At 40.1% G+C, this 23,556-nt stretch overlaps 1 long non-coding RNA gene across 1 annotated transcript in view; it reads right to left on the bottom strand.

Annotated features, from left to right (window-relative positions):
* Positions 1-12,197: 12,197 nt before the first annotated feature.
* LOC126084697 (uncharacterized) overlaps positions 12,198-23,556 on the bottom strand; it is a 36,096-nt gene continuing 24,737 nt past the window's right edge. The window contains exons 2-3 of the long non-coding RNA XR_007519053.1: positions 12,330-12,413; positions 12,198-12,213 (exon numbers count right to left, since the gene is read on the bottom strand). This is a non-coding gene — a long non-coding RNA (uncharacterized LOC126084697). The remainder of the gene's footprint in view (positions 12,214-12,329; positions 12,414-23,556) is intronic.

The raw sequence follows: 23,556 nt of genomic DNA, 5'->3' as shown, positions 1-23,556 counted from the left end.
CAAGCGCTTTAACCATTGCGCCACCAGGCTTCCTTATGCAGGTCCCTAGGCCCTTCTGGTAGGACACTGCGTAGGTGCCACCAAACCAAATCCGTTGCCGTCAAGTTGATTCTGACTCATAGTGACCCTATAGGACAGAGTAGAACTGCCCCACAGAGTTTCCAAGGAACACCTAGTAGATTTGTACTGCTGACCTTTTGGTCAGCAGCCATAGCCCTTAACCACTATGCCACCAGGGTTTCTGTAGGTGCCACAAAAGGATTCAAAAGACCCTGCCCTTGGGTTCATAATCCCGTTGCGAAGAGAAGGCAAACAGTAAAAAGAAAAACATATTTGAGCCACTACACCTTATTCTTTCGTAAACATCTTCGTTGGTGGCTTTTCGTTTCTTTCTTTTTTTTTTTTTTTTTGCCACTTAGAAATTACTCTTGTATCCTCTTACAATCTTTAGAAAGCTTTGACTCACATCAGGGACTACTTTCTCATTCGTTCACCTTGAAACATTGGAACACCTGCAGCCTGCTTTGTTATGTGGTTAGATTTTCATCCAGGCAACAGAGCTCTGACCTACAGTAATTTCAACTGAGTTCCAATAGTGTATGAGGCCTGGTTCACATCTGTAGTGTTTTTACAAGGGTCTAAATTTGGTTTGCTAGTTTGCTGTATCTTCTGGCCTTTGTTTTTATAGCTCTGACTCACAGTTGAAGTTTTTGTACTAGAAGACTACACACTATTTCTATAGAAGTGTTTTGGTTATGAAGCTATATCTAGGAAATATTACAACAGGCTTCACATGAGCCAGAGAAATTTAGGAAGTGGAAATGGCCTTGTGAAAATTAATTTTCTTTCTTTCTTTTTAACAGGTTTATTGAGCTATAACTCACATACCATACAATTCACCCATTAAGGTGCACAACGCAATGGACTTTAGTATATTCGCAGAGTTTTGTAACTCTTACCACGATCTAATTTTAGAGCATTTCATCACCCCCAAATGAAACACCCACCCTCCCGGCCCTTGGCAGCCACTAATCTACAGTCTGTTTCTATAGATTTGCTTATTCTAGAACATTACATTTAAACAGAATAATGTAACATGTGGTCTTTTTACTGGCTTATTTCACTCAGCATAATGTTTTGAAAGTTCCTCCATATTGTGTCAATACTTCATTCCTTTTTATTGCTGAACAATATTCCATTGTACGAACATGACATTTTTGTTTTCCCATTCATCAGTTGATGGACATTTGTGTTACTTCTACTTTTTGGCTGTTATAAATAACGCTGCCATGAACATTGATTTACAATGTGTGGACGTAAGGTTTTCATTTCTCTTGGGTATATACCTAGGTGTGGAATTGCTGGATCACATGATAACTCCATGTTCTATATTTTGAGGAGCTGCCAAACTATCCTCCAGAGTGGCTACACCATTTTACCTTTCCTCCCCGAGTAAATGAAGGTCAAATCTCCCCACATCCTCCCTAGCACTTGTTATTGTGGCTTTTTGATTATAGCCATCCTACTGGGTGTGAAGTGGTATCTCATTGCGGCATTAATTTACATTTATAATTGTCTTTTTTCTTCTACTTTTTCAAAATGCCCAAATCTGAGAGATTATTTTTTTCAGAATCAGATATGAGCAATGCCACTCTGAAGGAAGTCATATTGTGACATACTTGTATTGTGAAAGTGTGGAAATAAAAGATGAGGAACAAGCCCCAGATAGCACTAGAGTTTTTTAAAGTGAGCATTTGCCATCCTGGTTGGATTGTAAGGCATTCATTAAGGATTTTAATATTATAGACAGTGCTGTAGCTCTGAGGATTGCATTAGATAATTTACAATAAATGACCATTTATCTACTACATATAATCCAAGTACTTCAGAAACATTCTCTAAATCTCATCTGTCAAGTTTACATTGGTCTAAGTCAATGTTATTTCTCCTATTTTTAAAAAGGACTATCGAAAGGAATCGAGTTGCCCAATATTATATGGCAGATGTGTGGTGAGGATTTACCTCTTGATCCTTCATGTTAATTTATAAAGTAATAGATTCTCAGAATCAGAAGGGGCCTTGGAATTCATGTATTCTATTATTCAGTAATAAAAATTCCAGCAATGACATACATGATTGACTACTTCCAATGACATAGAAGCTCTTTACTTTACAAAGCAGTTCTGTTGTTGGAGGTTCTAATACTTTCTTTTTTATACTGAACCAACTTTTGCTTCCATGTTCCTTCTACTCACTGCTACTTGTTCTGTGCTTTAGAACCATGAGGAATAAAAGTTCATAATAAATATTATAATAAATAACAACAACAAATAAAAAAGGCTAAATATTCATTGAATGAAATTATGATCTGCATTATGTACAGAAAGCATTTTTTGTACTGCTTGGGTAATTTAAAAGAAAAGAGAAAAAAAAAAACTAATATCTCTCTCCACACACACAGACACATACACGCACATATTTTTACCCCACCCTGGACTTTTCTTTCTTTCGTTTCTGTATTTATTGGTTTTAATATGAGTACAGAGCAGTGTGTTTATTGTAGAAAATGCATACGCACTTAAAGAAGAAAAAATTAATTTCAAGCAAATCTCTTTCATACTCTCACTTTGTCTCATCATTTATTGTTCTTTGAATATGAAATTTTTTTTCACTTTGCAAAATTTTTTTTTTTTACTTCATTGTGCTTTAGGTGAAAGTTTACAGTGTGAATTAGTTTCTCATTCAAAAATTTATGCACAAATTGTTTTGTAACATTGGTTGTAGTCCCGAAAATGTGTCAGCACTCTCCCCCTTTCCGTTTACCACCCGGGTTCCCTATGTCCGTCCATCCAGCTTCCCTGTTCCTTCCTGCCTTCTCGGCTTTGCTTTTGGGCAGCTGTTGCCCGTTTGGTTGCATGTGAGATTGTTAATGGCTCCACAGTGTTGGCATGATACGGACACAACATAATGCATTTAAATATTTCCCTTTCGAGAGACATTTAGGTGCCTTCAACTTTCTGAAGAGAGTAACAATTCTGTCAGTTTTCTGTTTTCCAAATGGACACCTGTTATCTTAAATCTTCTTCATGTGACCTTTTGCCTCTGGCTTGCTTTTCTGTAGATACACTCTAACTTGCCAGTCCCCCTCTCTAAATGAGGTTCCCAGAACTGACCACCTGATCCAGAGCAGAGAGAAAAATTCAGAGGAACCATTACTTTTTCTGAACATTACACTTTTATCCATGCAGACAAAAATGGCAATAGCTTTTCTTATTGTGGCCTTTCATTGGGATTGCAGGCAGCACAAATCTGCCCTGCCTTGACGGGCTTAACGTCTGCACTTTTTTTCAGTGTCTCTGGCTAGTCCTTTGTGGCCTGTTGATGCGGGTCCTCAGGTTATCTCAATTTCTACTCTATTTGTGGATAGTCTGTCCCCAAGCAGTGGCCAGCCATTTCACTTGGTCTGGCAGATCCTCTTTAACACCAACTATTTGTCTCACCTTAAAAATACTCTAGAAATAAGCCTAAGTGATTAAATACAAACAGCTTTTTTTACTTGAAAAGACTTTCCTTCCCAATGAATAAAAGTAAGGAACCTCAATGATATATGAGGTCCCGTAATGCATTTGTCTTCCTCCCATTTTGCAACTCAGGAGCTAATATTGGAGATTAAATAATGTACTTTGTCGACTTCAGTGTATCTGCTGCTGAACGTGTAAATTCATCCTTTCTCATAGAGTCAGACATGACTAGCTAAGCAGCTTCCAAAGTAAAAGAGGTGACATGAATAATTCTTCCTGGAAATAAGGTCAACCTTGTTGCCATGAGATCTGCACTGTGTGCAAGGCGGAAAGCACTACATAAACCTTGTACCTCGAATACTTCTGAAGATCTGACTTCCTCCCATCTCCTAATGCCTGAATGCCCAAGAAATAGAACACAGGACTAGAAATAAAAAACCGGGGTCTTGTGGAAAGAGGGATCATAATATATTAAGTAAAAGATGGTTCCCATGTAAAACTATTCTTGCAGAAAAAAATGGGAATTAAATAAACACATGAAATCAGGATGCGTACAAAGATATTAACAGCCTTTTACTGATGGCTAGATAATGGGTGTTAAATTTTTTGCTTTGTTCATCTATATTTTTAAACTCTTCTACATGGTAATATGAAAAAATTTAATTAGTGGGTTGTAGTTTTGATGCTTTCATTGAGTTGAATGGCACAGGTTTTGTCTGCCTTGCGATGAATTATTAGAATGAAAAGTAAATTTGGGTGGGAAACTGGACAAAGTTACTTCAGAGTTTGTCCCAGCCCTAAGGCTTTATGAAGTTACCATCGAATTCAGTCAGCAACGTAGATGGCAAACCATAACAGAGCACAGATCATATCCTTTCGGGCCCTCGGTTACAACAAGAACCACTCAAACTAGTTTGAGCAAAAAAGTACCATTTCTGATAAGGCGACAGACAGGGCTGATGGTCAGCTGGTGTGCACTTGTTTGGGGACACTGATTGTTTACGTTTTAAAATACTTCTGTTCCTTTTGCTCTGACAGCCCCAAATGCCTCCTCATTGCCTTCCCCACTGCAGCTCATTCTCTGAGGATTTCTCTGGACTTTTGGAAACCCTGGTGGCATAGACGTTAAGTGCTATGGCTGCTAACCAAAGGGTCCGCAGTTCGGATCTGCCAGGCACTCCTTGGAAACTCTATGGGGCAGTTCTACTCTGTCCTACAGGGCAGCTATGAGTCGGAATCCACTTGACGCACTGGGTTTGGTTTTTAGTAACAAAGGGGTAACACTTGGAATGGCAGCAGGCTTCCAGGCCCTGTCTGTTCTGATTTGTTTTTACCGTGTCATTGTTAAATATTTTTAAAATGACCCCCCGTATATGGGGGTAGCTCATGGAACCTAAGGGCAAAGACTTAGCTGCGCCTCAGGAAGGGACTAGATGCAGGCTCTTGTATGCTACCAGACCTCTCCCACCATTTCTCGCCTCCATGCATCTGCTCCATCCTCTCTTTCTGCCTTCTTTGCCTTCAAGTTCACATGAGAGAAACAGGACCTACAACAGCTCTCTGATTTGTCATTTGACAGGCCTGGCCACTTGGAGAGAGACTGAACACTCTGCCTCCCTCCCAATTTCAAATTTCCAGGAAGAGAATTAAATGGCCAGTCTTCAGCTATGCGCCCACTCCAGTACCAAACATTTATGGCCCTATGCCAAGGAGGGGATCACATTGCCAACCATGGCTTTTCCCACTATAACCACACTGATGAGGGGAGTAAGTTGTTCCAGATAAAATGGTGAGAACTTTTCAGAACTAAGGAGTGGGGCCCACATAATACAATTTGGCCCCTGCTGATCACATTTTTTTTTTTTTTTTGATCACATAGGTATTTTTCAACTTTCTTTTATTTGGAGCTTCTGTATCCAACAAACTCAACTTCCCATAAACAGTCTCTAAATAGCCATATACCAAAGCTTATAATTTTACATTGGGTATTTTACACACATTTTAAATAAACCTACTTACTAGTTTCTATGTCCATAGCAAATCAGAAGTGGAAATTAAGAAGGGGCAGTAAGAAAGCAGGCAGGCTGGCCAGGAAGGGAAAAAACCTCAAATATTTATATTTTCTTTTTTTCAGATAATCTAGCAATACAAAAATCAAAATCATCTTGGGCCACTTTTCCATAAAGATAAGTATAAATTTGAATAACCCAAGTGTTCATTACCATAAAAAAGTTACTAAAAAAAAAAAGTTACTACATGCTAGAAATCCCAATTTTAAAAGGTTAAATTATGTTCATTATATCTGGTGCAGTGGTTAAGAGATTGGCTGATAACTGAAAGGTCAGCAGCTCGAATCCACCAGTGGCTCCTTGGAAACCCTATGGGGCAGTTAGTTCTCTGTCCTATAGGGTTGCTATGAGTTGGGGTCAATTCAACAGCAATGGTTTTATATTCTATTTAAGAAGGCAAGGAACATCTTAATGCATTGATGAAAGAGTAGGGGTTGGAGGACTTGATAACTAAAGACATAACCTTCAGTTAGCTGGAGTTAGCTTAATTCGCACGTACTGGTTAAACCAAAAAAAAAAAAAAACCTGTTGCCATCGAGTCGATATGGACTCATAGTGACCCTATGTTGTGTTGTTATTAGGTGCTATCAAGTCAGTTCCTACTCACAGCGACCCTATAGAACAGAGTACAACTGCCCTAGAGGGTTTCCAAGGAGCAGCTGGTGGATTTGAACTGCTGACCTTTTGGTTAGCAGCCAAGCTCTTAACCACTGTGCCACCAGGGCTCCTATAGTGAGGTTAAATGACTTTTGAAACAAGGTCCTTTTGACCCTCTGCCATCATCATGTCCTCAAATTGGCATCCTACAGTGTTATTTCTACATAGTGCTCACTGTCATCTCAAAACCCACGTGTTCAATGACAGTTCCTCCACCAAATTTCCAGTTCTGCCTTTAATTGCTCCCACTCACTAATGTTCAAAGTTACCCTTGACTTACTCCACATCTAGCCAGACACCCAGACCAGTTCAATTTTCTTTTGAAATATCTCTTGCCTCTGTCCCTTGCTCTCTGGCTCCATGGTCCACACTATAGCCAGAATGTTCTATTCAGCTGCCATCTCCCCAGTCTTACTTGTAAATCATTGCCAGAAATAGAGTTTGAAAATACCGTTTTTATAATGTTACCTCCTAGTTCAAAATCCTTCAATGAATCCTTATTTTTTGTTATATTAACCTTGTGCTTCTTTGTGTGGCTTTAAAGCCCCTGCATAATTTGACCTCTTCCTATCAAGTTTACATAATTTCCACAGTTTTCTAATCCCCTGTTGTCGGTAAGCTAGTCTCCTCACTGGCAACACTGGTTATTACCTCTAGTCATTCACCCTGTTGATGACTCAGTGGGAGTGCCTGCTCTTCTCTCTCTGCCTTTCCAAACCTCGTCCTCCTTTAACACCTGGTTTAATTCACCTCATCCCTGAAGCCTTCTCTCATTAACCAATCCTTAGGGTTCATGCTCCCCTCTGAACTTACAGAGTGCCATTTTCGCTGGGTGCTGTCAAGTCCATTCTAACTCATAACGACCCCATATGACAGAGTAAAGTTGCCCTTTAGGGTTTCCTTGGCTGTAATCTTTACAGAAGCAGATCTCCAGGTCTTTATTCCACAGAGCCACTGCATGGGTTCCAACTGCCAACCTTTTGTTTAGAAGCCGAGTGCTTAGCCAATGTCCCACCAGGGTTTCTTACAGAACATCAGTAGAACGTAGCAATAAGATGTCTCGTGTTGCATGTGTTGTCTCCCGAACATTAGCCCTATCTCCTCCAACTAAACTTCAACCAACTTGAGAGAAAGGCTCAATTTTTCTGTTTTCCTTTTACTGCAAGTATTAATCAATTCTTCGTCACTGATTCCTTGAATTATCCCTAAACCAGAGACTCACCTCTAGTTTGGAAATACTTTATTGGTTCAATTCCTTTTATTTATTTCACACCATTAAGATATTGAAGTCTGCTTGACAATTCAGGAATTTATATTGATTGATGGATAACTGATGATAGTTGAAAACCCCCATTGCACCATCCTCAGTTTTTGAAGAAAGGCAGAGTATAAATAACTAATATAAACTAATGCAACCATTACAATAATTGATTTATAGGCCATTTAGCGAGGGCTTCTTTGTGTATCAAGTGCTGCTGTATTAGACTGTAAAGTTGGAGAAGATGGAAGAGAACTTTATCCATCCCCTCAGTTTAAAGGAACTTAGCAAGCTTAGGGAGGGTGGTGTGCAGAACACAATCTTATGATCAAATCAAGATAGCAGGAACAAAGTTAAGGTATATGAAAAGAGTGTGAAAGCAAAATATTTTGATCAAGAAAATGGGTGGTTAATTTACAAGTTGACTAAGTGGTTGCTCTGAAGATAGTAGTCACAACACTGTTGGACAAACAGTAACAGCACCTCCAAAACCAACATGGAAGTAGGCTGTTCTGTAACCAGAATTCCTGTGTGTGTGCAAGAACACCCACTCTGAGAAGACCCCCCCGTAAGGATTCCTCTCTGCAAACACACACCGAGACACAGTATGACTTCACTAGTTCTAAAATTCAGTTTTACAATCTGTGTGTCTCCCCCAACACACACACACACACACACACAAACTCTCTCTCTCTCCCACATACACAATACAAAGCATCAAAGCCATTAGCTGTTTGTGCCCTAAATGTTCAACAAGGAATTCCCCAGATGAGTTTTAAACGCCTGGGCAATTACTACGTACAGTTTCAAGAGCGAGAAGGAAGAATCAATCTGCCAAAGAACTGTTAGGGGTGGAATTGCCTCTGCTTCAAAGTATATGCTGGATTAATTTCTGAAGTAGTTAATTACTTTTCAGAGCATGCCGTGGTGTCACATGGCCTAAAGAGACAACCGCAGCCATCCAGACCTAAAAAAAAAAAGGAAGGTCAAGATTTCTGTTATCTTTCAGGCTGCATCTAATGGGACTGGCTTAAAAGCAAAGGAATCAAAAAGTTTTTTTCTTTGCTTTAGCCAAAATAATATTAAATAACAAGGTGTTTGTTTTTTTTTTTTTCCTTAAATAGATTATAGCAGCTGTTGAAGTGAATAGACTGATGGTCGTTTGATCATTATCACGACGTAACCTGATTTGAGGAAACCCTGGTGGTGTGGTGGTTGAGACCTACTGCTGCTAACCGAAAGGCTGGCAGTTCAAATCCACCAGGCGCTCCTTGGAAACCCTACAGGGCAGTTCTACTCCGTCCTATAGGGTTGCTGTGAGTTGGAAGTGACTCTATGGCAATGGGTTTGGTTTGGTTTTTTAATGTAATTTGAAGCTGCTTGTTGAAGATTCAATACCCAGATGCTTTGGTTTAATAACCTTCAGATCCAATACCACTTTGACACTGGATTAAATTTTCCTGGTAGAAAATGGTATAAAACAGAATCCCAAAATTCATTTCATGTAAGGAATGTGTAATGGGAAATGGAAGAAACACTGGTCTAAATGAAAAGATCAGGAGCAGGTATGGGGCACTTTATTGCTATTTCCCTTCTTCCAGCTCAAAGAAATCAGCACTTAGCAATTATGTCACTCTTAACTCCCACCAGGCTTGGACCTGGCTTAGAAGCCTTCTAAACACAGTGCTTTTGGCTGCTACTAGTCAAATTGGGCTGGACTGGAGGTGAAATGTATTTGCAATCTGTGATCTAGAAGGAATATAAGCCTAGATAAATTAATCTAGAAATATGTACTCATTCTCAGAGCTTGTCACAAGTCTGCCAAAATTAGGGGAAAGAACCCGTGAGATATTTGGTTCATTGACATCATCGATGGCTTTTGTCTCAGGAAGGATGCTTCATCAAAATATTAAAGTCAAGGAGGCCAAAGGCACCTTGTCTGATGCCCTCAGTTTTATACATCAGAAAACTGTATCAGCCTTGGCAGTGTCAGGCTTAGAACCCAGGCTTCCTGCTCCTATGTTCATCTACCATCTCAGGCTGCCTCTCTACTCATCATACTCTGGGCTCAACAGATCTTGACTATTGTGATTATATTATCTGTGTATTTACATATAGATTTGTATGGATTATTATATGAAATATTACTGTACAAAAATGATTCACTAGTAAACTAGCGTGCATCATATCTGTAAAATTCTAATCATAATTTACTTCAGAGGTTAACTTAATAGTACAAAAATATAAACCATAGTTGTCTGCTGAGTTTTGAACAAAGTTAATTTAGCATCTGTTTCTAACAATAAATATAAATCTAATAGAGATGAAAAGAAACTGAACCAGATTTCACAATGAATACTATCAGTTCATATAGACTCAGAATATAACAGGAATGATTAAGTTATCTATCATAGTTTTCTAAGATTTCAGTGTGAGGCATCGGTGGTTCAGAGGTCAACTTTTCTCCTTCCATTGGGAGACCCGAGTTTGATTCCAAGCCAACGCACCTCATGCATAGCCATCACTTGAATGTCAGTGGAAGCTTGCATGCTGCTACGACGCTGAATAGGTTTCAGCAGATCTTCCAGACTAAGATGGACTAGGAAGAAAGTCTTAGTAATTTACTTCTGAAAATCAGCCAATGAAATCGCTGTGGATCACGATGACCCAATCTGCAACCGATCATGGGAATGACACAGGACTGTGCTGCATTTCATTTCATTTCATTGTGCATGGGGTCACCATGAACGGCAGGTAACAACAACAGGAATTTAGTATTTTCTGTGCTTACTTAAAATTCCTAACTGTTGTTGTTAGGTGCTGTCGAGTTGGTTCCGACTCACAGCGACCCTATGCACAACAGAACGAAACGCTGCCCAGTCCTGTGCCATCCTTACAATCGTTGTTATGCTTGAGCCCATTGTTGCAGCCACTGTGTCAATCCACCTCGTTGAGGGTCTTCCTCTTTTCTGCTGACCCTGTACTCTGCCAAGCATGATGTCCTTCTCCAGGGACTGATCCCTCCTGACAACATGTCCAAAGTATGTAAGATGCAGTCACGCCATCCTTGCCCCTAAGGAGCATTCTGGCTGCACTTCTTCCAAGACAGATTTGTTCGTTCTTTTGGCAGCCCATGGTATATTCAATATTCTTCGCCAACACCACAATTCAAAGGCGTCAACTCTTCTTCGGTCTTCCTTATTCATTGTCCAGCTTTCATATGCATATGATGAGACTGAAAATACCATGGCTTGGGTCAGGCGCACCTTAGTCTTCCGGGAGGCATCTTTGCTCTTCAACACTTTAAAGAGGTCCCTTGCTGCAGATTTACCCAATGCAATGTGTCTTTTGATTTCTTGACTGCTGCTTCCATGGCTGTTGATTGTGGATCCAAGTAAAATGAAATCCTTGACAATTTCAATCTTTTCTTCGTTTATCATGATGTTGCTCATTGGTCCAGTTGTGAGGATTTTTGTTTTCTTTATGTTGAGGTACAATCCATACTGAAGGCTTTGGTCTTTGATCTTCATTAGTAAGTGCTTCAAGTCCTCTTCGCTTTCAGCAAGCAAGGTTCTGTCATCTGCATAATGCAGGTTGTTAATGAGTCTTCCTCCAATCCTGATGCCCCATTCTTCTTCATATAGTCCAGCTTCTCGTATTATTTGTTCAGCATACAGATTAAATAGGTATGGTGAAAGAATACAACCCTGGTGCACACCTTTCCTGACTTTAAACCAATTAGTATCCCCTTGTTCTGTCCGAACAACTGCCTCTTGATCTATGTAAAGGTTCCTCATGAGCACAATTAAGTGTTCTGGAATTCCCATTCTTTGCAGTGTTATCCATAGTTTGTTATGATCCACACAGTCGAATGCCTTTGCATAGTCAATAAAACACAGGTAAACATCCCTCTGGTATTCTCTGCTTTCGGCTGGGATCCATCTGACATCAGCAATGATATCCCTGGTTCCACGTCCTCTTCTGAAACTGGCCTGAATTTCTGGCAGTTCCCTGTCAATGTACCGCTGCAGCCGTTTTTGAATCATCTTCAGCAAAATTTTGCTTGAGTGTGATATTAATGATATTGTTCTATAATTTCCCCATTCGGTTGGATCACCTTTCTTGGGAATAGGCATAAATATGGATCTCTTCCAGTCAGTTGTCCAGGAAGCTGTCTTCCATATTTCTTGGCATAGACGAGTGAGCATTTCCAGTGCTGCATCTGTTTGTTGAAACATCTCAATTGATATTCCAGCAATTCCTGGAGCCTTGTTTTTTGCCAATGCCTTCAGAGCAGCTTGGACTTCTTCCTTCAGTACCATCGGTTCCTGACCATATGACACCTCTTGAAATGGTTGAATATCGACTAATTCATTTTGGTATAATGACTCTGTGTATTCCTTCCATCTTCTTTTGATGCTTCCTGAGTCGTTTAATATTTTCCCCATGGAATCCTTCACTATTGCAACTCGAGGCTTGAATTTTTTCTTCAGTTCTTTCAGCTTGAGAAATGCTGAGCGTGTTCTTCTCTTTTGGTTTTCCATCTCCAGCTCTTTGCACGTGCGTGTCATTATAATACTTTACTTTGTCTTCTCGAGAGACCCTTTGAAATCTTCTGTTCAGTTCTTTTACTTCATCAATTCTTCCTTTTGCTTTAGCTGCTCGACGCTCAAGAGCAAGAGTCAAAGTCTCCTCTGACATCTAATTCCTATAGAAAGGAAAAATCACTACTGTTATTTTTAAGAGTTCACAAAAATAATATTTCAGGTTCTTTCCAAGACCCATAAAGGAGGCAGAGGACAGACCTGTTCTCCTCAAGCTTACCTTTCACTGAAGGAATTGTCCTGGTCTTGCCATTGACTTCTTCCTTTCTTGTGAGGTCATGTGGGTTGACTCCTCCTCTATGTGCTGAAAGCAAAAATAGTAGCGCTAACCATCTGTCACTTAAATAAGAGATGTATTACTCTAATCCAGTGGTTCTTGACCTTGGCTGCACATTAAGATCATCTGCTTTTAACACTCCCAAGCCCAGATCAATTACATCAGAATCTCTGGGGCTGGACCTAGGCATTGGTAGTTTTGTTTAAAGCTTCCCAAGTGTTTCCAATTTGCTGACAAGGTTGCCAACCACTGTTTAAACCAAAAGGATGAAATGTCACTGCAGGAGCATCATAGCTCATGTGAAGGTGAGGTCCCAACTGCAGCTCAAAGATCATCAGGGCCACACCCAGCATTGTCTTTACTGTTCCTCCTGCACATCATTGTAAATTCAGCATTCTCCACCACAGTGCAAACGAGAGAAGAAATCAGAAGCTGTACCTGGCTGAGATAACACATACAAAAGTTCCAGTGGTGTGCTGGAGCCAGCTAGTACTAGTTTGCAAGAGCTGATTGTGCACATTGTGCACATTTCCTCCTAACTCCATGTATAGTGACATGAGACTGGGAGCTTGTATGGTGTGGTAGTATTTACACCACAGAAATTTGGCAAACACTACAAATGAGGGCTTGTTTTCCCCTAGAGAGCCAGTTGTTATGCATTTATCAGCATACCACTGTATAGATCTCAGTCCCTGACCCTGGTCAGAACAGAGAGGGAAAGTGAAAATCACCCTTGGTCCATTAGCATGTCTGAGCTAATGATAATCCCAAACCAAACCAAACCCATTGCCCTTGAGCCAATTCCAACTCACAGGGACCCTATAGGATAGAGCAGGACTGCCCCATGGAGTTTCCAAGGAGCGCCTGGTAGATTTGAACCACCAAACTTTTGGTTAGCAGCCGTAGCACTTAGCCACTACACCAGAAAGGTTTCCTTATTACTCTTCTACTATGTAAATAAGGAGAAGGCACTAAAGCCAAATAGCAAGAAAAATTAGGAGTTTGCTGCTGCCATTATAATCTTAGCGGCATCACCGAAACCCAAAACCAAACCCAGTGCCATCGAGTGGATTCCGACTCATAGCGACCCTATAGGACAGAGTAGAACTGCCCTGTAGAGTTTCCAAGGGGCGCCTGGTGCATTCAAGCTGCTGACCTTTTGGTTAGCAGCTGTAGCACTTAACGGCTTCGCCACCAGGGTTTCCAGTGGCATCACAGGTAAGCATAAATGGATAATAAAAATTTAATATGAATACATCACTTTATATATGGGCGCCTGTCCATTATTTCTTTAGGCAGAGAACCAAGATAAAGGAAAGGTGGACATGTCATTACGGTAGTTATGTTATAGTATAAACTACTCTAGTAAGAAGATTCCCAAATTCAGTGGCATAAACAAGAAAGTGTATACCTATCATGTAAATATCCAAAAGTAGAAAGCCCAAGGCTGATATGGCAGCTTTCATTTCTGAGTACAAGGCTGATACTCCTAGCTCCTATCATCATATCTGCATGCCAACCAGTGGGAAGGGAAGAAGAGGAACACACACCTTTCCTATTATAAGCACACAACTAGGAATGACTTGTTTCTCTTCCACTTGTACTCATTGGCCAAAACTTAGTCTCATGACTGCACCTAGCCGTAAGGGAGCCTGAGAAATATAGTCTTCACAGGGAAAGACAGTCTTCACTGGGCAAAGTCCCCAGATAAACCTCAGAAACTTATTACTAAAAGAAGGGGAGAATGAGTATTTACGGACAATTAGAAGCCTTTGCCACACTGCCCACAAATGCAGCTTTGTGTGTTATTGTGGCTGGGGTGGAGGTTTAGCAAGGTAATCCCTTAAAAACTTTTATAGGCTACAATTATGTTCTCAGGTTGCAAGTCCTGACTCTCCTAGGAGCTTCCTGTGTTAGTAGAACAACATATCTTCTCTGGAAGTTTCTATGTATTCACTGGAAATAATTTTTAGAGTTAAATTCAATATACATGTGTGAAAATGTCTGTCATAATTTAAAATTTGGTGATAGACTTTCAAATGTAGTATTTTACTTCATATATTTTCTACCCAAGGAATACTTTTAAAAACCATTTTATTAAGACTTATAAAGATATTTTTATAACAACAAAAAAGCCCTACAAAACTCTGAACCATAAATATGCTTGTTGTTGTTAGGTGCCATCGAGTCAGTTCTGGCTCATAGTGACCCCATGCACAACAAAACAAAACAAAACACTGCTCGGTCCTGCTCCATCCTTACAATCGTTGTTATGCTTGAGCCCATTGTTGCAGCCATTGTGCCAATCCATCTCATTGAGGGTCTTCCTCTTTTCCGCTAAACCTGTAATTTACCAAGCATGATATCCTTCTCCAGGGACTGATCCCTCCTGACAACATGTCCAAAGTATGTAAGACGCAGTCTCACCATCCTTGCTTCTAAGGAGCATTCTGGTTGTACTTCTTCTAAGACAGATTTGTTCTTTTGGCAGTCCATGGTATATTCAATATTCTTCGCCAATACCACAGTTCAAAGGCATCAGTTCTTCTTCGGTCTTCCTTATTCATTGTCCAGCTTTCACATGCATATGATGAGACTGAAAATACCATGGCTTGGGCCAGGCGCACCTTAATCGTCAAGGTGACATCTTTGCTTTTCAACACTTTAAGGAGGTCTGTTGGAGCAGATTTGCCCAATGCAATGCATCTTTTGATTTCTTGACTGCTGCTTCCATGGGTATAGATAGTAGAAATGAAATCCTTGACAACTTCAATCTTTTCTCCATTTATCGTGATGTTGCTTATTGGTCCAGTTGTGAGGATTCTTGTTTTCTTTATGTTGAGGTGTAATCCATACTGAAGGGTGCGGTCTTTGATCTTCATTAGTAAGTGCTGCAAGTCCTCTTCACTTTCAGCAAGCAAGGTTGTGTCATCTGCATAATGCGGGTTGTTAATAAGTCTTCTTCCAATCTTGATGCCCCGTTCTTCTTCATACAGTCCAGCTTCTTGGATTATTTGCTCCACACAAATTGAATAGGTATGGTGAAAGGATACAACCCTGATGCACACCCTTCCTGACTTTAAACCACTCAGTATCCTCTTGTTCTGTCTGAACAACTGCCTCTTGATCTATGTACAGGTTCCTCATGAACACAATTAAGTGTTCTGGAATTCTCATTCTTCACAATGTTATCCATAACTCGCCATGATCCGCACAGTCTAATACCTTTGCATAGTCAATAAAACACAGGTAAACATGCTTCTGGTAGTCTCTGCTTTCAGCCAGGATCCATCTGACATCAGCAATGATTTCCCTGGTTCCACGTACTCTTCTGAATCCGGCGTGACTTTCTGGCAGTTCCCTGTCGATATACTGCTGCAGCTGCTTTTGAATGATCTTCAGCAAAAATTTGCTTGCATTTTATATTAACGATAAGAAATTGTCCAATAATTCCCTCATTCAGTTGGATCACCTTTCTTGGGGATAGGCATAAATATGGATCTCTTCCAGTCAGTTGGCCAGGAAGCTGTCTTCCATGTTTCTTGGCATAACGAGTGAGCACTTCCAGTGCTGCATCCATTTGTTTAAACATCTCAACTGATATGCTGTCAATTCCTGGAACCTTGTTTTTCGCCCATGCCTTCAGTGCATCTTGGCCTTCTTCCTTCAGTACCATTGGTTCCTGATCATATGCTGCCTCTTGAAATACTTCCTGTGGCATTTAATATTTTCCCCATAGAATCCTTCACTATTGCAACTCGAGGCTTGATTTTTTTCTTTAGTTCTTTCAGCTTGAGAAACGTCGAGCGTGTTCTTCCCTTTTGGTTTTCTATCTCCAGCTTTTTGCACATGTCATTATAATACTTTGTCTTCTTGAGCCACCCTTTGAAATCCTCTGTTCAGCTCTTTTACTTCATCATTTTTTCCTTTTGCTTTAGCTGCTCAACATTCAAGAGCAAGTTTCAGAGTCTCCTCTGACATCCATTATGGTCTTTTCTTTCTTTCCTGTCTTTTCAATGACCTCTTGCTTTCTTCATGTATCATGTTCTTGATGTCATTCCATGATTCATCCGGTCTTCGGTCATTAGTGTTCAACATGTCAAATCTATTCTTGAGATTGTCTCTGAATTCAGGTGGGATATACTCAAAGTCACATTTTGGTTCCCCTGTACTTGCTCTGGAAACACTGGTGGTGTAGTGGTTAAGTGCTACAGCTGCTAACCAAAAGGTCGGCAGTTAGAATCTGCCAGGCACTTCTTGGAAACGCTATGGGGCAGTTCTGCTCTGTCCTATAGGGTTGCTATGAGTCAGAATTGACGGCAGTGGGTTTGGTTTTGATTTTTGGACTTGCTCTGATTTTCTTCAGTTTCAGCTTGAACATCCATATGAGCAATTGATAATCTGTTCTACAGTCAGCCCCTGGCCTTGTTCTGACTGATGATATTCAGCTTTTGCATCGTCTCTTTCCACAGATGTAGTTGATTTGATTCCCATGTGTTCCATCTGGTGAGGTCCATGTTTATAGTCGCCATTTGTGTTGGTGAAAAAAGGTATTTGCAATGAAGAAGTCACTAGTCTTGCAAAATTCTATCATTCAATATCTGGCATTATTTCTATCACAAAGTCCATATTTTCCAACTACCGATTCTATAGGGTCCCTGTGAGTTAGAATTGACAACATAAGTATGCTAATTATAAATAAATAGGGATTAAAGTAATTTTCTGTTTTACAAAGGCCATCACACTAATCTTTCTTAAAAATCACTTTTGTCATAGTACTCTCCTGTTCCAAAACCCTAGTACCTGTTGGATGGAGTCTCAATGCTTTTGTTGGCATTGTGGGGCTCCATGTGCCCACTCTGTGGACCTAAACAAGCATCATAGACAATAACCAAGAACTCAGGAGAACTTGAATTCTAGTCTTGGTTCTGCCACTATCTAGCTGGGTGACAATGGATTCACCCATGTCCTGACCCTGCGTAGAGCTGACCCGAAAACTAAGATTCAAGATAGACTGGCTAATGAAAGAGCTTTCTTTAAAGTAGTTGTGGAAAGCAGCTTCTAAAATGACTCCCGAAGATTGCTGACTCCTGATAGTCAGCCCTTGAGTATGGGCTTCACCTAGTGATTTTCTTCTAACAAATAGAGTACATTAAAGGTGATGGGATGTCACTTCTGAGATTAGGTTACAAAAGACTGTGACTTCTGTCTTGCTCTCTTTTTCTTTCTGGCTCTTCTTGCTTGTTTGCTCTGATGAACAAGGTGGCATGTTGTGAATAATGCTATGGGAAGTTCCCACTGTAACAAACTGAAGTCTCTGGTCAATAGTTAGTGAGGACCTGAGTCCTGCCAACAGACAAGAACGTGAACTTGGAAGCACATCCTCCCCCAGTCCAGCCTAGAGATGATTGCTGTCCCAGCTGATACCTCGACTGCAGCCTCTTGAGAAGCCCTGACCCTAGGACCCAGCTAAGCTGTGCCCAGATTCTTTACCCACAGAAACTGAGATAATAAATGTTGATGTTTTAAGTCACTAAGTTTTGGGATAATTTGTTACATAGCAATAGATAACTAATACAGTAATGCCAAAGATGAAATATCATTTGAAAAAGGAGGGAAGTTAGGGGAAATATTACTTAGATACGTTAAAGATATCGAAAGTGATAAGGTAAACACTGAATTTAATTTTGAAAATCACATGCACAGTAAAAGTAAATAAAAAATTAAATAAATACATAATACAAATAAATCTTGGTCCAAAGACTGAGATTAATTCTCAATCTTCAGCTTGCAAAGGAAGTCATTTGGCTTTACAGAGAATGACTACTGTATTGGCACAATATAAAAGCCTGTGTCCTCAAGAGTTGGAATGTAACAAGGATGTGAGGAAAACATTGGTATTTGTGCCCAAAATGATTAGTTTTGACTAATATGCTAACAACTGTCATAAAGAGAAGAACCCTTGTTTGTGAACGCTATAGAGTTATACCACTCACTATGGTAGCCACTAACCACATGTGTTTATTTAAATTGAAGTTAAAAAGAAATAAAGTGAAAAATTCAGTTCCTAAGTCACACTAGCCACATTTCAAGTGATCAGTAGCCTTAGTAGCTAGCGGTCAAGAGAGGGGACATATAGAACGTTTCCAAAATTGCAGAAGGCACTATTGGACAGCACTGCTGTACAGTATTTTCATGATTCCTAACACCAATGTGGAAACCTTGGTGACATAGTAGTTAAGAGTTTGGCTGCTGACCCAAAGGTCAGCAGTTCGAATTCACCAGGTTCTCCCTGGAAACCCTATGTGGCAGCTCTACTCTGTCCTATAGGTTCGCTATGAGTTGGAATCAGCTCGATGGCAACGAGTTTGGTTTTTGGTTAACACCAATGTTTTCTACGTTGGTTTCACGGTTGTTCTCTCCTTGTACAGTGAACCAGTGTATGATGGCAAGGGTTCCTGGACACACTGGAGGCATCAACAGTTCAGTCAACCTCAAGGTATCCTGAACACATTGCAGGGCATCCAGGCTGAGTGGGAAGAATTTATGTTCTGAAAAGCACTAGGTGGCAGGTACCATAAAGTATTATAAAAGACCCTGTTTTAAGGTGAGCCCATATGAATTACCACTTAGATACTAGCTCCCAAACATAGACCAAGTTATATTATTGCTCTGGGCTTCTGTTTCCATATTTTTAAAATGAGAACAGAGGACTAAGCAATCTTTTAAGTTCCTTCAAGCTCTAACACTCAATGACTCTGTGTATTATCCTGATGAGAATGCTGTTTCATGTCTAAATTATTTGACAACTCGCAGAAGCAGGGTAGGAGTTATATGGCTGTATAGTGTTATTCTTTCACCTCCCCAAGAAACAGGCTTACATGATGGTTTACCCAGATTGGAACATGCTAATAACGGCAGAGCTTCTGTCTTTTAGACTGTTTGCACACTGCCCGGAGAAATCCTTAACAACTTTCTCTATAATGGGAAATTCCTGTTATGTTTCAGAAAATTAGTGTATGATGAAGATTAGTTATGAGATAATATGGATTTAATTCCTGGGTGTGGCCTGAAATTTATAAATTTCAACTAATAACTGAATATACTATATTGACAAATCAAACAAATATTAGTGACACCTATAAGAAGCCTTGGCGGCATAGTGGTTAAGAGCTATGGCTGCTCACCAAAATGTTGGCAGTTTGAATCCACCAGGTGCTCCTTGGAAACTCTGGGGCAGTTCTACTCTGTCCTATAGGGTTGCTATGAGTAGGAATCAACTCGATGGCAATGGGTTTGGTTTTTTTTTTTTTTAATAAGAAGACTTAGACCTGGAATGTTATGTCAGGTTCTGGGTACTACACTTTAAGAGGAAAAATAATAGGATTGTATAGAAAGAAAGTATAATTATGTGGCTAAAGGGCTAAAAATCACATATAACAGAGTGTTCAAGTTGAATATTCAATATAGGCACCAAAATACAATACATGTGAAATTTCAAGTATAATAATAAAAACTCACCATTTAACAGTCACTCAGTCTCTTCTGGTTTAAAATGACCTCCTTTAGGATATCTTTCATTTTCCAATCTCCTTTCTCTTCCCTGGGTGAAAGATATCTGGGCACAGGCAGGAGGTGGGAAAAGGGAGCCTTACTTGCCTGTTACTGGGGGGTGAGTAGAGGGACAGCTGAACCCCCCGATCTTCAGGTTCTGTCCTTGCTGCACTGGGCACCAAAGCTGCTGCTGAGTTTTTGTGGCTGTCTGCAAAGCACTGCCTGGGGTCTCAGCATGGTCAGTGCTTAGGGTCTTCTGTGGAGTTCAGCCACCTTATTTTCAGTCACCTTTTATGGAAATTTCTTCCATACCGTGAGCCAGCCATAGGGAGTCAGGAACTGGTGGTCTCTCAGTGCTTTCTCTACCTAACAGTATTTTGCCACCATTTCTACTGCAGTATGAGCCCTGGTGGTGCAGTGATTAAGAGCTCAGACTGTTAACAAAAAGGTCAGCAGTTTGAAACCACCAGCCACTCCTTGTAAACCCTGTGGGGCAGAGTTCTACTCTGCTCTATAGGGTCACTATGAGTAGGAATCGCCTCAATGGCAGGGGGTTTTTGGTAGTTATTCCATGTTTTGTGGCTCTAAGATGATTGAGATCTTCCTGTGCTGCTATTTCCTGGGGGACAAGAAACAAGTCCCTCTACTCTGGATTTTCCCAGATATCTCTGTTTCTTTCAATATTCCCTACTCTCCACTGGCTTTTTGATCCTTAAGTTTGCCCCAGGGTGGGGCTAGGAGAGAGCTAAGACATTCCCTTCTGACATCCTGCCCTTTGCCTCTTGTCCTCTTCTTACTTCTTCAGGCTTAGTCAGTATTGGCTCTACATCCTATCCTGCCTGTGTATACTGCAGTTTTTAGCAAACGTTTTCCTCTTGTACCCTCTAAAAGAATTCTGAAAAATATGCACATTTGTAGGTTGACATCTAAAAGTTTTTATCATAGCTGGGATGGATTACCCAATAAGCAAGGTAAGCGTATGCTTAGGGCATCAAGCAAACAGGGGCATGAGTTGTCCAAAGCAAAGACCTGTAGATGACAAGCAGACAGGACACATGGAAAAGCGAGTACACAACAATGACTCAAGAAATACTCGGTTCATTATCCTTATTAAGTATTAAAAAAAACCCTAAAAACAGTGGCCATCAAGTCAATTCCAACTCATAGTGACCCTACAGGACAGGGTAGAACTGCTCCATAGAGTTTCCAAGGAGTGGCTGGTGGATTCGAACTGCTGCCCTTTGGGTTGTGGAACTAGATACTGTTCAGCAGCTTTAGTTGTGACGAAATCATTGAAGAATTTGTAAGAGCAAAGAATAGAAAGAAATGTTTTTAATTATAACATGTTAGAGATGAAAGATCTGTCTAAAAATAAAATACAGTAATTTGTTGTAATATTTGTTTTCTGATCGTTACATTTTCTTTTATGACATTTTCATTTGTTCATTTATAATTATAGCATTTATTACAAAACAAGCTTCAAAATTGAAGTACGAGCCGTTTAAAGCAAAATTGGTGAAAGTCAATTTTTTATTGTGGGAGATCAACAGAATTTTACATTGATTGTTCAAGCAACTAAGGTCACTGATTCATTTTCCTTCTGTAGAATATGCAGAATATTCTTTTTGTAAAAAATGTGGTATACGGTAAAAATCTTAGTGCCCTGCATCTACTAAAAATTTTATAATCTAGCTCATCTCATTCTGCTAAAATGGCATATGCTACTTTTGTATTCCATCGCTAATATTATAGTTGCATTTAAAAAGAAGTTACATCATGAATAGCTAAGACACACACACGTATCTATCTACCTAGCTATCTGTATACATGTATGTACAGAGCTCACATGTCCCATATGAATGTGTGAATAAGCAGAGGAGAGGCTACCACAGGTTATCAGTGCACAGGGTCCTCAGATGCCTTAATCCGCTCCTGATTATAAATTTAATAGTTAGTTGCAAAAGATGTCATCTCTGTGTATTTGATGTTGCTCTTATGCTTTAAATGTGTTCTTGCTAAAACCTGGGGGGTTCAATTTTTCTCCTTCCATAAATGTTCCCCTCAGAACCTAACTGGCAAAACCAGTCTGCGTTGTCCAACCAATCAGCCAAATCAGCTGTACTTTCTGTCAGAACAAATCTTGATTTTATTTTTCATTGAAATAAGTGTTTTGATGAGTCCTCGTGGTAACCATATCACTTCTGATTTCTAATTCTTAGGAACAAAGGTAAATAGATGGGATAAGGAGCCAGGCGTGACCCTGCAGCCTGGGTGAAGTAAGGGCCTGTGGCCCTGGTACTTCCCTGTGAGCTCTCCTGGCTGCTCTGAGGGTCTCTCTCAGGGGCAGGCATTCTCTCACTACCCCTTTGTGGGTGTCCCAGAGATTTTTGTACCCTGGGACAATGAACTATTTTAAAATTCTGGATGGTAAGAGGAATGATTTTCTTTTGTAAAGTAGGAGAAAGAATGATTTGAAAGGGCAAGTGGGGTGGGAAAGGAGAACCTCCAGATCACTACAAATGCTAAAGGCATGTTTATTTTAGAAAAGAATACACATGGAGATTGACCATCTCTAAAACTGTTCCCTTAAAATTACCAAAACAAAACAAAAAAAACCCAAACCCAATTGCAGTTGATTCTGACTCATAGTGACCCTATAGGATACAGTAGAACTTCCCCATAGGGTTTCCAAGAAGCAGCTGGTGGATTCAAACTGCCGACGTTTTGGTTAGCAGCCGAGCTCTTAACCACTGTGCTACCAGGGCTCCCTTAAAATCACCAGTGTCCAAGTACTCCTTAGAAAGTCTTTGGGATACTCATAGACCAGCGTGAAGATCACGGCCTTCTAGTAAAGCTCTGTGCTAGACTCCCAGGTTTTCCTCTTAAAATGTTGACCAAAAAAAAAAAAATTTTTTTTTTTTAAATTTTATTTTCCCCCAGAATCCAGATTTCTGGGTTCATGGAATTGGGGTGACCCACCCAGGCATCTGTCCTTAGGTGTCCTTTTGAACTTTGAGCCTTTAAGGAACTGTTTTCCTAAAGTCACCTTCAAGTCAAACAATAGCCAGTAAGCCGCTTAGCGAAGACCATTTTGCCTTAGACATTGGGTTGTTTTAGAGAGCTACGTGCAGGCAGTTTTGAGGAGCAGGAACCTGAGGGTCTGATTGGAAAATGCATAGCATGTCCTTAGTGACTGTTTCTCCAACTGCTTGGAAGCCTGCACATGTTCTGAACCTATCTCATGTGAAATTAACATGACAATGACCTATAGAACTGGTTTTCATTGTCCCCTTTTAGAGCCCCTTCCCGATACGTTCAGGTTGATGCTGCCTGATTTGAATCATATCTACTCACTCACAATAAATATATTCTGTTACACTAATTTTTGGTGTTTCTCTGCACATTTAGGTTTTTGACAGTGTTTAAAAAGAAAATTCAGAATTTAGGGAGCTCCCCTCCTCTCTTTTTTTTCTCTTAATAAAGCCTGGAAATATCTTCCTGTGAACTTAAAAAAAATTAGTTTGACACTCAAAACTGAGTAATGACTTTGTTCTACTTAGATATTCAGCTTTTCCCTGAAGTAGTAAAACCCGTTGATTTAATGAGTGAAGGGTTA

The sequence above is a fragment of the Elephas maximus genome, chromosome 10, assembly GCF_024166365.1.
Source record: "Elephas maximus indicus isolate mEleMax1 chromosome 10, mEleMax1 primary haplotype, whole genome shotgun sequence".
NCBI classification, from domain to species: Eukaryota; Metazoa; Chordata; class Mammalia; order Proboscidea; family Elephantidae; genus Elephas; species Elephas maximus.
This window is presented reverse-complemented; position numbering and strand designations above follow the sequence as displayed.